Source organism: Rhinopithecus bieti, unplaced genomic scaffold, assembly GCF_001698545.2.
Source record: "Rhinopithecus bieti isolate Rb0 unplaced genomic scaffold, ASM169854v2 scaffold_5406, whole genome shotgun sequence".
In the NCBI taxonomy this organism is placed as follows: domain Eukaryota; kingdom Metazoa; phylum Chordata; class Mammalia; order Primates; family Cercopithecidae; genus Rhinopithecus; species Rhinopithecus bieti.
Genome location: NW_016804922.1, coordinates 257084 through 269543, shown reverse-complemented (window position 1 = coordinate 269543; position 12460 = coordinate 257084).

Here is a 12460-nt window from a genome sequence, read left to right as displayed (position 1 = left end):
ATAGCATTTCATATATTTTATTATATATATATATTTATAATTTCATATATAATTATACTTACAAAATTCCATTAGAAAAGATGAAACATAGATTATCCTATAGAGTCTGAGAGAGATAACAGCTTGCCAACCCCTTAGTTTTGTTCCAGGAAGACTCATTTCAGAATTTTGACCTTCGTTATTTATCTATATCTACACATATATATTGTATATACATAATCACAATTTATGTTATAGCAACATATATATATGTATGTGTATATATATACATACACACATGTTTTTAGGTATAAATATGTTATATATTACCACTGTTTTATATGTTATATTTACGATCACAATTTTTATCCATTTATCTGTCAATAGATACTTAGATTGTTCTCCTGCCTTGGCTATTGAGAACTACACTGCAACAAACATAGGGGTGCAAATGTAAATTAGTGCAAATTAGTACTACTCAGTACTAATTTTATTTACTTTTGATACATACCCAGGAGTAGAATAGCTGAATCGTGTGGTAATTTTATTCTCAATTTGTTAGGGAATTCCGTTTTGTTTTCCGTAACAGCGGTATCGACTTACATTCCCATCAACAATGTATAAGAGTTCCCTTTTTTTGGTACCCTCTCCAACACTTATTATCTATTCCTTTTTTGGTAATAGCCATCCTGCTGTGAGGTGATATCTTATTGTGATTTTGATTGTCATTTTTCTGATGATTGAAAAGAAGGTAATCTTGTCACGAATCAACCTGTAGTATATTATGCTAAGTGAAATAAATCAGACACAGAAGGATAAATACTGCATGATCCAACTTATATGTGAAATTTTAAAAAGTTTAATGTGTAGAAACAGAAAACACAATGGTTATCAGGAGTAATGTGCAAGGGGAGTTACAGAGAGATATTTGTCAAAGGTACAAAGTTGCTTCATACAGGAAGAATAACTCTAGAAGTCTCCTATACAGCATAATGGCTACAGTTAATATTTTATTGTATACTGGAAATTTTAAAAGATAGATTTCAGATGTGCTTACTACACATATTCACACACAGACACACACATGCAAGTAACCATATAGGGGATGTATATGTAAATTTGCTTTACTATAGTAATAACTTCATTATTTATATGTATGTATATTAAAATATCATGTTGCACACCTAAAACATATATAATTAAAAGGATTCTGACATGCAGATCTGTACAGTAATCAATATGTCTTGTTTTAGCCTACAGAATTTGTGGAAATTTGTTACAAAAGCAATAAGAAACTAACACTAGTTTCAGTATTGTTACATTATATTGCATAGTTCATATGTTCCATAACCTATTTTTAAAATTTGCTCATGTCTAGTTCATGCTTCCTAATTATTAAATCTTGGAAAATTCCAACATACATTTCATAGTTCAGAATAATTTAACACTAAAATGATGCTTTCCTTAGAAATTAGATAGAAATTTATAAAAGTATTTAGACTTTGTGTCCCATGAAGAACAAATAATTTTGATGATCATTTTTTCTTTTTTTAAATATAAACCTTTCACTTAAAACAGTTTTAGATTTCCAAAATTGATACAAAACACTACAAAAAATGTTCATACCTCCCACAACCAGTTTGCCTTATTAATGAAATCTCACTATGATACATTTGTAACATGTGATGAACAAACATTGACACATTATTATTAATGAAAATCCAAGTTTATGATGATTTTCTTAATTTTGTCTAATATCCTTTTATGTTCAAAGATCCTATCCAAAATGTCACATGACATTTATTTGTCATGTCTGCTTAGGCACCATTTGGGTGGAACACTTTTTCTAACTTACCTTGCTTTTGATCAACTTGACAGTCTTTCATTTATTGATCAGATATTTTAAGAAGTCCAGTAACTGGTATTTTCTAATATTGTTTGTTTTACCCAAGAATCTTAAAGCTCTTAGAGTTCTCTAGATCAGAGGTCTACAGTATTACTCAGAGCCTTAAGGAAACATATGATAAATATTTCATTATGATATATAATTTAATATGTCTAAGTCCACCAATATCACTATATATTTTGTGAAATTAAAAATTCTCTCTCTTTAGGTATGTGACCAGTATTAGTGCTAGGACTACCTATGAAGAATAGCAAATAGGATGTGAAAATGCAAGCATGTATGTGAAATTTGGCTCTATGCTAAATCTGCTTTCATGCTTAGCTATATTTTGAAAATATCAAACTGCCAATATATTTCTTTATAATACTTCTTAGTTTACCTTAATCAAGACTAAAACTTAAACTATGAGCAATGTTAATTAGCCAAATTTCTCCAATTTTGTTTTAAATTTTAAAGAATATTTTATTATCTGAATGTGTTCAACGTTTTATTTTCTTTGTATGTGCATGAAGATAGACACATAACAGGAAAACTACATATGATTTACAGAGACCATCTATGATATGCACGAACTTTCTCTTTTGTCCTACTGAAAACAGTCACTTCACTTTGGGACAAAAATTTACCATAAAAGATCCTTTCTAATATAAAATTATTGTCTTTTCTTTATAACCTTCCTTACCAAAAATACATCTTTATAACCATAACTTTCTTCACATCTCTCTCCTCCACTTACTGGTTCCTTACTACCTTGTTTCATGAACAACCTTTTCAAGTTCATAATTTGGACTAATTATTAGATAACTTCTGAATTAGAAATTGTTTTTCAGTAAGAATGCATCTTCTTTGGCATACTTTATATACGTAATTATTATTAACTAGAATATTATCCTTAAATTTTAGTAACCTTAAATTTTAGTGAAAACCTGAGAAGCAAGAAATCCTGAGTTGCCTATCAGATATCAGCATGTTATAGATGAAAACCATTCCACAATTTTTAGAAATATTTTCCCCATATCATAACCTTTTATTAATTGGAAATGATCCAGATATTCAATAAGTGTATTTAAATTGCAAAAAATTTCACTACTGCTCAATACCAGTCATGGTTCACATTTTATATTTTTAGCAGTTATTCTAGATTATTTATACATCACATTCTTGTTAACCATTTTATAACCTGTGAATATCAGGTGTTCATCTAAGTAAGAACCTTAAAAGTTAAGTATATAAGTATTTCAGCCAAAATTCAAAAGTTTTAACTAGCAACATTAAGTAAGTCTCATTTGTCGTAGAAGGCACACAAACCAAGATCATTTTGCTTTGACTGGATTTATACTTCTATAGTTTTAATTACAATATTAATAGATTTTTTAGCATTTTCCATATATTAATGAATATGGCTTTACTTTTTTATTGATAAATCTTGTCACTTTTTAAATAAAAAGTAAAACATACGAAAAGCTTTGAAACAATTTGTCAGAAGATCACTGTAATGCTATTACCATTAGTTTACAATATTGCACTATATTTACTTTACCACATATCCATTCATCTGTCTAGTCCTTCATCCATCCATCAATCAATTCATCTTAGATATGCATCAAAATAAACTGAAGAAATCAATAACTTCATCCCTAAGCAGATCAGCATGCATAGTATTGATAGTAGTTTAATCTTTCTTTACAGTTTCCCTGGGGAAAATTTACTTAAAGAGAAATCCAGGAAACTTGCCTATACCCTTTCTTGATTTTTTACAAATCTGTACACCTGTTAACACAAATAACTATCAAGATATATGACTTGAATCACCCTAGAAATTTCCCTCATGTGGATTCCCAAATAATCCTTCTTTTCTGAACCAACCTGTATACTTTTGTTATGCCATAGATTAATTTTGCCTCTTTGGAACTTAATAAAATGTTAAAGTGGAATTTAATAAAATTGTTAATATTAGGTATATACCATTTTATGTTTCAGAATTGCTCATATTGATGAATGAATCAATTGTTATTTATTTTATTTTATTTTTTTCAGTTATTGGCTAGATTTTTATTTTGTGATTTTACTATTGTGTGTTTATCCAGACTCTCGTTAGTTAACATTTGGATGATTTCCAGATTATAAATAAAGCTGCCAAAAACCTTCTTGTGAACACATTGTCACAATTTTATGTTTTAATTTCTTATTTATAAACGTTTGTTTTCATTTTTTGGTAAATACCTAGAACTGGAATAATTTTGTCATAGGACACTTTAAAACTGCTAGGTGTTTTTTTCACAGGATGTTTAAAAATGTATGCAAGTTACCACTTTTTTTTTACAGTTTCATAAATAATGTTGTAAGATTTTAAAGTTTATATGTAGCATCTCAGTGTAATTTTAATTTGCATTTCTCTGGCTACTTGCGATGTTTCAATGTGCTTTTGACCATTTGTATATTATTTTGGGAGGTATAAGCTCAAGTTTGGTCATTTTTTTTTTTGAAATTGACTTTTATCTTTTGCTACTATTATAACTTGCATAATATAGTCTGGATATAAGTAATTTGTCAAATATGTGTCACAACCACTTTATTCTTACCTGAGTCTTGATATTTCACAATCCTAATGTTTTGTATATAAGACCAATTCATCAGGTTATTTGCTTGTTTTGGTTTTGTTCTGTTTTGTGTTAGCACTTTTTGTACCCTATCTAAAATAATATTTATCTATCTTCAGTTTATGGATATGTTTCTCATGTTCCTTGTACTTTCCTTTGTGACATTTATATCTGAGTCTATAATCTGTCTTGAACCAGTTTTTTGTTGTTGTTTGTTTTAAGATAAATATCATGTTCTATTTCTATTTTTCCACAGATATTCTATTTTCCTATCACAAATGGCAGTTTTTTCTTCCCCCATTTTATTTCTTTGACATTTTTGTAACAAATCATGATAACATATGTGTGAGCCTATTTCTGATCACCTGTTCTATTCTATTTATCTGTTTTTTTCTTAATGTTAATCTTGTTGTCATTCTTTATGCCAAACCCATGTAATTTTATTTACTTCAGTTTTACATTGAATCTTGAAATCAAAGATTTTATTGGTTCTGCTATATCCTTTAAATTTCCATTTAATTTTATGATTAGAGTATAAATGTCTACAAAATTTTGCTAGGATTATGATTAGGGTTGTAAGGAATCTGTAGATTAATTTAGTTAAGAACTGACATTTTTAAACAATTAAAAGTTTAATTCTACAAATAATGCTATATATATTTATTTATTGCTCTTAATTTATCTTAATATTTTGTAATTATCAGAATTGAGGTTATAAAAAATTTTGTTAAATTTATTTCTAAACTGTTTATGTTTAATGCTAATTTAAATAGCATTGTTTTCATATCTTATTGTATTTTCTAGTGTTAGTTTTAGGATGTGGAAGTACATTTTTTGCATAATGACCTTGATTCTGTGATATTACTAATTTGTTAATTATAGTAATTTTTCTACACACAGTTTTGGATTTTCTACTTACATTCTCTCTAATCATTTTGCTTGACTTTCTCTCACTATATGTAGTAGCTATGATGTCTAACATAATGTTAAATAGAGGTGGTGAGTTCAGACATCCTGATCTTAGAGGAAAATATATGGTACTTCACCACTAAGTATGATGTTATTTATAGTACTTTTTAAAACATTCTCACCTTCCTATTTCAATATGTCTGCTATACACATTTTTATCATGATCTGTGTTGAATTTTGTCAGTATTTTCCCTGTATCTGTTGATAAGATCATATTTTACATTATTCTGTTAATGTTGTAATTTAATTATTATGTTTAATATTAAATTAATATTGCTAAAATAGCATAAAGTGGTTAAATTATTAAAATAGACTCACATCAATCATAGATTATTTCTAATTTTAGAAACTAGTCAAAGAATTAAACACCATAGAAGCACCAACTCTAGCATTTCTTTCTGAAGAAGGCAAACACATCCGAAGCAACTTTCTAAGTGTTCTTTTCTCCAATATTGGAATGATAGAAACATGCAGACTTAACTATGTGTGCATAAAATGTTGTTAGAAAAAACTGATTTTAGTACATTAACTCCATCTGCTTGGCTAACTCTCACTCTCCAGCTGGCCATGTTCCATAAATCCTTAAATTCTGGGTTTATTTTTAATAAGAGAGTCAGACGGCCATGTTGTTTCTTGCCAAAATGAATTTATTTATAAGAACTTCCAATTATATTTTCAATGGTAAATGCTATTAGCTTATTTACAAGGGTATCTGGTCTAGTTCAGTATTGCCTCTGAAATGCCCAGGTAGGAGAAAATACCTAATAACCCAGCTTTTACTTTCCTTCCTAATCCACTCTCTGATTTTGATCAATATCTTCTTGCCAGATATTTCTAGGTGTCTTTTTATAATTTGTCTTAAAAGAAATTTCCTAAAAATATTTCTTCCAATATTTTATGCAAAGATGCTCATAAATATTCCAATGGCCACAGAATTTGAGCCATCTAATAGCAAGTATAAATTATGTTAATAATGACTATATCTGTGTCCAAGCCCTTTGACTTTTTTGTCAGTTTAATTATTATCTTTATCTATAACCAAGAATTATTTAGACATGTTTATATATGTTTATTTGGATGCATTTGTGAATTTTCTCAAACCTCCTTCTTTTGTTCAATCTATATTCATATATACAAAATTAATTGAGGGCTTCAAATAGTCTCCCAAAATATTTTCTTATTCTCATTGTAATAACATATTGATTTTCATTTTTAAAAGTGTAATATTAATGCATCTTTTATGTTTAATATTCGGATAATTAGAGAGCAATAAAAAAGGCTACACTGTCAGATATTGTTCTCTGTAAGCTTGGAATTGTAGTATTATTTCCACAAATGCATCTTTCTCCTTGGCATAGACTTCTAACACTTCTGGGCACTGACCTTTAAGGAGATAAGAATCCCAGGTAATTACATTATCCAATCATCTGACCTGAATCATGATTCAAACTTTTTCCTAATATTGTTAATGTATATGATGATCTACAAGGTGTGTGGTTTCTCTTCTTTATTCACAAATATCCATCCTCTAGAGCTAACTCCTGTTTCCAAACAGTCTTTGAGGAAAGTATTCCTTTTATCATCCACATTTAGTTTAATAATTATTTTCATCATGACAGTGAGCCTACAGGAATATTATTACTGCTTGATCTAAGTTTACAGTGTCCTTTTTTTCTGTCAGCACTACATACACACACACACACACACACACATACACACACACAATTATTTCTGGCTAAATTGTTTTTGCTGAACGATAATTTTTTTTTATTGTTCCTCTAAATTTAAAATTTATTTTTTCGCTGCCTTTGTAAGATGTTCTATGTATGGGTTTTCAGAATTTTACCATTAGGTTTCTAGGTTTTCTTGTTAGTTATTCTGTGCTTCATTCACTGAGCTGAACTTCTTGGAGATGTTAATTGTGATTTTTAGACTCATTTGAAGAGTTTTCATCTATAATATCTTCAAAAAGTTTGTTTCCTTCTTTTCTATCCCTCCACTTATTTTGGAGTTTATTTATATTAGGCCACTTGTTAGTGCCTAAAATGTAACTGATGCTTTGCTTTTTTTTTTCTTTTTTCTTTGTATTATCTATTGGATAATTCTTACTGATTTTACTTAAGTTTTCTATTTCTTATTTTTATAAGTCCATGCAATAAATTTCTGATTTCATTTATCTTATGTTTCAGTAGTTTACACTGCTTTTTAATTTAATAATTGTTTTTTTGTAGAGAATACATTATTCCCCTAAAGTTTTCCCAATCCTTCACCTTTTATATCTTCCTTCTTCAATTAATTTGTTAACACGTGTAAATATTTGTTTTGTAGTCCTCATCTGCTACCTTCAAAATCTGAGTCATTTTTGTATCTGTTTCTGTGAACTGTTTTGTTTTGATGGTGTATCATATTTTCCTGTTTCTTTGTATACAGAATATTTTAACATTTTTCATATATTGGGTACAATGAAATCTAAACCTATAACTTTTGTGTTCTTGTTTATTACACAACGTGAGGGTCCTTCTTCTCTTTGGTAGCTAGGTTGAGGTATTGATCACTCTGACTCTACCTGAAGTGGAATAAAGCTGGGGCTATGCCACAGCTTTAATTATAATAAATTCATCTATGGTTAGTCCAATCACAAACTTCTCAAGATGCCACCATTGAGGTCCTTAAATCTTCTAATTTGCTAGTCTTTGAGCTCAGGTGCTTTGGATCTCTGCTTTTGATAGTTTTGGTTTGGCTTCGTATTAAACTGCAGTAGAGCCCAGATCCCAGGGTCAGAGGTCCTTTGTAGCTCTTCCTTCACTACTGCTTTGCAAGCATATTTTTTAGGTGGGGGTGGGGGGATTGTAGGGGGTAGGGAGGAATGGGATTGTCAAGACAAATGATTTATTTTTGTTTTTTGACCTTTTCCAGATTCCACCTTATCTCTCCAGCCTGTCCTAAAGAGCTCATTGGCTATCTCAGCTGTGCAATGTTTCTCCATCTATAGCAGGACCTCATTTTACCTGCTTATATCCAGTAATGGCACTTGAGCCTGTGATAGACGCTGATGTGTTTCTCTGCTTACCTGTAAAATGTAAAATTCAAATTACAGATGGCTTCTTCAATGGCCACATAGAAAACAATGAATTTATTTTTTTCTTTTGTTATTATTAGGAGTGGGGATCTTTAACATTCCTAACCACTCTAGCTTCAAGCAGAAGTTTTCTCTGTTACTATATCGACTATTACTAAGGAGAGGGTTTTCTCCAATATGACTACTAATGGGAAACATATTACATCAGGACAAGAACGAATATATATTAAAAAGTTGTCAATAGACATCTCCCCCTAAAAATGTAGATTTTTTTCCTATCATAGTGGGACACATTTCTTCAAGATAATTAGAAACTAATACAAATTACAGACTTTCATGAACTCCAAATAAAGAGTTAACTTTGAGATTAATGTTTGGTGGTCAATGTAACATCAGACATAGGAATATTTGAGACTTTATACAAGCTTTTATTACTCACCTAGGAAAAGTAAACTAAATCATATTTCCACAGGTGTTATAAAGCTTAGACGACTATCATTTATAAAGACAGCATCCTAAGAGAACTTCATGAGAAAATAAATTAGTTGATAAATTTCTGGAAGTTTTAAAAGGAGAATCCCAAGATATCAAGTCTTAATTAATGCTTCTTATTTATTGAAGGTACTCAATATAAAAAAATTATCACAAAGAGCCATCATTTCCTGAAGAAATATCTCGAGGATTTGACAGATACGTATAAAAGCCTTCTATACAACAGGATACATAATACTTGGAGACAAAAACAAAACAAAACACAAAAGTACAACATAAACAAAAAACTTTCTGATGATTAGCTCATGAAATAAAACCATTTAAGTAAATATATCACCATGAAAAATAAAGACAAAGTAAATAATAAAAATTAAGAGGGAGGCAGAGCAAGATGACCAAATAGAAGCCTCCACCAATTGTCCTCTCTACAGGAACACAAAATTTGACAACTAGCTATAAAAAAAAAAAAAAAACACCTTCATAATAAACAAATATCAGGTAAGCAATCACAGTAGCAGGTTTTAACTTTATATTGCTCAAAGATGCACTAAAGAGGGTAGGAAAGACAGTCTTGAATTGCTGAGATCACAGGCAACCAAACTAGTAGACAAATGGCATCACATCAAGTTAAAAAATCTTCTGCACAGTAAAAGAAACAATCAACATAGTGAAGAAACGACCCACAGAATGGGAGAAAATATTTTCAAACTATCCATATGACAAGAGATTAATAACCAGAATATTTAAGGAGCCCAAACTACCCTGTAGGAAGAAAACTAATAATCTAATTTTAAAATGGGCAAAAAAATCCCTCATAATCTAATTTTAAAATGGGCAAAATAGATATTTCTCAAAAAGAGACATATGAATGGCAAACACATATATGAAAGGTACTCAAAATTATTGTTCATCAGATAAATGCAAATAAAAACTACAATGATATATCATCTTACCACAGTTAAAATGGCTTTTATCCAATGACAGGCGATAGTAAATGCTGTCAAGGATGTGGAGAAAAGCAACCCTTGTACAGCGTTGTTGAAAATGGAAATTAGTACAACTACTGTGGAGAAAGTTTGGTGATTCCTTAAAACTAAATACAGAGCTGCCTTATGATCCAACAATCCAACTGCTAGGTATATACCCAAAAGAAAAGAAATCGGTAAATCAAAGTGACAACTTCACTCCCATGTTTATTGGAGCACTATTCACAGTAGTGCTCTAACAAACCAATGCCAAGACTTGGAAACAACATAAGTATCCATCAACTGATAAATGATTTAAAAAATTGTGGTACATAGACACAAGGGAGTACTATTCAGCCATTAAAAAGAATGAGATCCTGTCATTTGAAACAGCATGGATATAACTGGAGATCATTATGTAAAGTGAAATAATACATGCACAGAAAGACAAACATCACATGTTCTCATATTTTGTGGAAGCTAAAAAATAAAAAATAAAAAAAAAATTGAACACATGGAGACAGAGAGTAAAATATGGTTACCAGGGACTGGGAAGTGTATTTGGTTATCGGAGTGGGAAGAATGTGATTGGTTAATGGGCCCCCAAAATTAGAAAGAATGAGTAAGATCTAGTATTTTATAGTATAATATACTTAAACCTAAGACCTCATAGCATTAAACTACTACAAGAAAATATTGAGGTAAATCTCCAGGACATTCATCTGGGTAAAGATTTCTTGAGTAATATCCCACAAGCACAGGCAACCAAGCTAATAGACAAGTGGTATCACATCAAGTTAAAAAATCTTCTGCACAGTAAAAGAAACTAATCAACATAGTGAAGAGACTAAACATAGCATAGTAGGATGACTATAGTAAACAATGATTTAGTTATACATTCAAATATAATCAAAATAATATAATTAGATTATTTGTAACACAAAGTATGAATGCTTGAGGTGATGGATACCCCCACGTACCCTGATATTCTTTTTACACATTGTATACTTGTATCAAAATATTCCACATACCACATAAATATGTACACCTAGTATGTATTCACAAAAATTAAAAATGAAGAAAAGAAAAAAATATATAAGAAACACTATTTGGACAGAATTCTTTAAATTGACTAGTCTATGTTAAAATACAGAGATTAGCAGGATATTGCCTTGGAATATTACAAATAAGACTAACAAAAAGAGACAGCAATATTTTAAAATAGGTGTTTTGATGGAATCTTTGCAGTCTGTTTGGAAGATATTTTTTAATGTTTGGGTGCTATGGAAGGAGGAATGTGGCTACCAATGATGAATTAAAATGTGGCATGGAAAAAACATATCTGAAAGATGACTTTACATAAAAGCTCCAAGAATTGTGTGTATGCATGTGTGTTTGTGTATGTGTGTGTGTTCAAGATTGTCCTCAAAATGCATGTGCAGAAATTCTTCAAATATTGTTGCATCATATGCAGATATATGGAATTCTGTTGGTCGGATTGGGTTGTGAAAATGATAGAGTCCACTAGTGATATTAGCAAGCGTGCATGCTAAAGATTTGCAATGCAAGGGCGGCTCTTCACCATCTAGAAATTTTCTAATCCAAATTGCCAGGAGTGACCCCCCATTGAGAAGAATAATTTTATATAAGTGCTACACCCATATACTATCACACTTTCTTTAGGGTATGTTAACTACTGGGATCCATAAATATTTCTCCGGTTATAAGCATGCTGTCGAAATTTTCCCTTGCTAATAGGATCACTTTATTTCAGTGACAGTTGTTTTATCAGTAATCACATACAAGCATTCCAAGGTCAGAAATATATTTATGTTGTATTCTAAAATCCATTTATTATTTTTAAAGCATATGTTTATAAGAATTAGCAAGCAAAAAGAAGGGAGAAGCCAATAATAGTTATTGACAAATTACAGATATTTTAGTTTTAAATGAAAGCAGCTGTCTATGGTGACTCTGGACCACGATGGTCTCACTAGTCTCTGGTTTACATTGCCTGTACTTTCTAACAACACAGTGTTTTATCATATTGTTTTGCTATTTGATTGTTTAACCCATTGAGGTGAGCACAATTCTCATCTTTTCAACAAGAATGTAATTTCCTTGAGAGATAAAAACATACCTTATGCAACTTTTGTATCCCTCACACCAGCTTGAACATAGTGTTTTCTTCTTAATTAAAAATAAATAATAGGCCAGGCATCGATGCTTATCCCAGCACTTTGGGAGGCCGAGGTGGGCAGATCACCTGAGGTTGGGAGTTCAAGACTAGCCTGACCAACATGGTGAAACCCCGTCTCTACTAAAAATACAAAATTAGCTGAGCATGGTCAAGCATGCCTGTAATCCCAGCTACTTGGGAGGCTGAGGCAGGAGAATCACTTGAACCTGGGAGGCAAAGGTTGCAGTGAGCCAAGATCGTGCCGTTGCACTCCAGCCTGGGCAACAAGAG